Source organism: Gambusia affinis, linkage group LG01 (genome assembly GCF_019740435.1).
Source record: "Gambusia affinis linkage group LG01, SWU_Gaff_1.0, whole genome shotgun sequence".
NCBI lineage: Eukaryota > Metazoa > Chordata > Actinopteri > Cyprinodontiformes > Poeciliidae > Gambusia > Gambusia affinis.
The window spans coordinates 15,397,510-15,400,087 of NC_057868.1; positions in this window are offsets into that span (position 1 = coordinate 15,397,510).

Consider the following 2,578-nt stretch of genomic DNA (forward strand, 5'->3'; position numbering starts at 1 on the left):
TGTTGCTGCTGCTGTTGCTGCTGCTGCCATTAACAGTTTCTTCAACATAGAAAGTGTTCCTGGATCAGCTGTGGCAGATGGCCGCTTAGACTGAGTCAGGTTCTGGTTCTGCTGAAGGTTTCTTCCTGTGAAAGGGTAGTTTTAACTTTCTACTTCCCCTTCATGAGGGATTGCTGCAAAGATAGTATGTTGAGGTTTCTGTTTTTTTGTTTTTTTTTTGTAATTCAGATTTTTATTGATTTTCTGAATATTATCTCACACAAAACACAAATACAAAACAAAAAAGGCTGGTGCACCACCCCCCACCCCCAATACCCAGGGTACAGTCATATATTATTTGTATGTTACAGTGTCAATTCAAGAACATTCAGTAGTTGTCCAGGAAAATCAGACTTCATCCAGATACATTACTCGAAGCCATAGTTCTTTTCAATGAGTCCCAAAAGCTATCCCATTCCATGTCCCTGTTCCCATCCATGTTGTTGAGCATGACTTCATAAGAAGCTGTATCCGTCATTGATTTAATCCACTCATTTAGCTCGGGACACTTTGTGGTCTTCCAATGTCTTAAGATGATTCTGCAGGCTGTCACCAGACCGACCATCACAACTGCAAAAGCTCCTTTTGGGGTGTTTGAGGTTTCTGTTTTTGACTAAACCGTTTCACTAATTGACTTAATAAACTAAATCTGAGAGTTTCTGCGAATATAACTGCAACTATAATTGAAATAAATGTAAATCACTTTGAATTTGTCTTTATGAATGGATTGAATTGACTAAATATTGTCCCTTGTTCATTATTTTTGTAAAAACCTTTCAAATTGTATTGCAGTTTTTATTAGTTGATTTGGATCATATTGACAGTTCATGTGAAGACAGATATTTTGTTTTTATTGTTTGCATTTTGAGTTTCAATTCATCTTAATTCATGTTCCATTTAGGTTCACTTTCAATACAAAATTTTTCAGTAGATTTATTTCAGATATTTTCAGTACAATTATGTTTTTCATGACAATATTTCCTTTCAGATTTATTTTAAGCTGCTGTCATATTAACCCCATACTGCCCAGTCAAGACATATGGAGGACAGAGGAGACTGTTACCACATGTAGAGCACAACCTGCAGCTCCTCCAGTCTTGCGCTCGTTCTCCTGGGAGCCTCACTCATCTTTTCACCGGCCGTCATGTCGGCAGGACTGTGAGCAGGTTCTCTCTCACCTAATCCAACGGTTACATAAAATAAATTCAAATATCCAATCCTCATGCCTCAGTCTCAAATCCATTCCCTTTCCACTTTTCAATGTCAGCTCTCACTCTTCTGGCTCTCACTCCTGGTTGCCATCTTCTTCACTTTGGAGCATTTTTCTGGAACAAGAAGTAGGTGTAGGGATTTCTTACTCTGGTCTGCACGTGTGCTTGACTGATTTCCTTGGTAATTTGATGTTGACATCACCAAAATTCCTTATGAAATAGAACTGCTGAAATAACATTTTAAAGACATTTATGAGCATACCTCAGGCTGTACCACCTGCACAACAATAAAAGATCTAATTGACCCCACTGGATTTTCTCCAACCTCTGTCCATCCGCAGACGTTTATGTTCCTACAATGTAAATTTCGTCAGCAGTCTTCCTCTAAAATCAAAAGTCCTTTTTGCCTCTGTAGACTGTTTCTGTTGCTTTGATGAAACTCCTCTCTGCTGCTGAACCCACTGAGCCCTAACTGCTTCCAACTCTCATCCAACTTTTATTTATTGATCAGGATTTTGATATTTTGGGAGAATTGGGGCTCCTGTCATGATCCACAGGTGTTTGTGTTTCGTGGTATTTTGTCATCCCTCTCTTTATGTACGCTCTTAGATCTTTCCGTTTTAGTTCAGTCCTTTTGTCGTGGTTCTGTTATTCATCTGACTCGTCCCATTGCGGTCTGGATTATGTTCTCTCACATGAGTGTCATTCCTTTCCGGTGTTAGTTTCTCTGTTTATCTTTCACCTTCCCTCAGTCTGTCAGTCTGCATCCATCACCTCCACCTGCGCTTTTCACAGCAGCGCCCACTTCTCTTTGATTAGCTCCTCTGGTTCCCTCACCATTTTCGTAATTAATCCATTATCACCTATGTGACTGTCTTGTTTTCCTGCAGTCTATTTATTTTGTGAGTATTTCCATAATCTTTCTCTTTGTGTCCTATGATAATTCCGAGTTTGTGTCTACATGCTGGTCCAACTATAACATCACCAGTCAACACTTTTCTTACCAGCTTCTAGTAAATGTTTCCAGATAATACTTACCTTAATGATAATGACACCCACTCACCTTTTTTCTTCTTGTCCCAAAAAAGACTCATCCTTCCAATAAACATTTAAAAACGTCCTATTTGTGTCCGTTGTGGTTTACTGCTTGAAAAAGTGTCACATTCAAACATGACCCAGTTTGGGGGAATATATCCAGTGTTTGTCTTGTCACTGTTGTCTGATAACTTGTCCAATTACTGGTGACAGTCTTTAGTGTACCATAGTGAGTACAAAACGCTTTGGTTGTAATCTTCTCTTAATGGATAACTTTCAGATCCATTTGATAC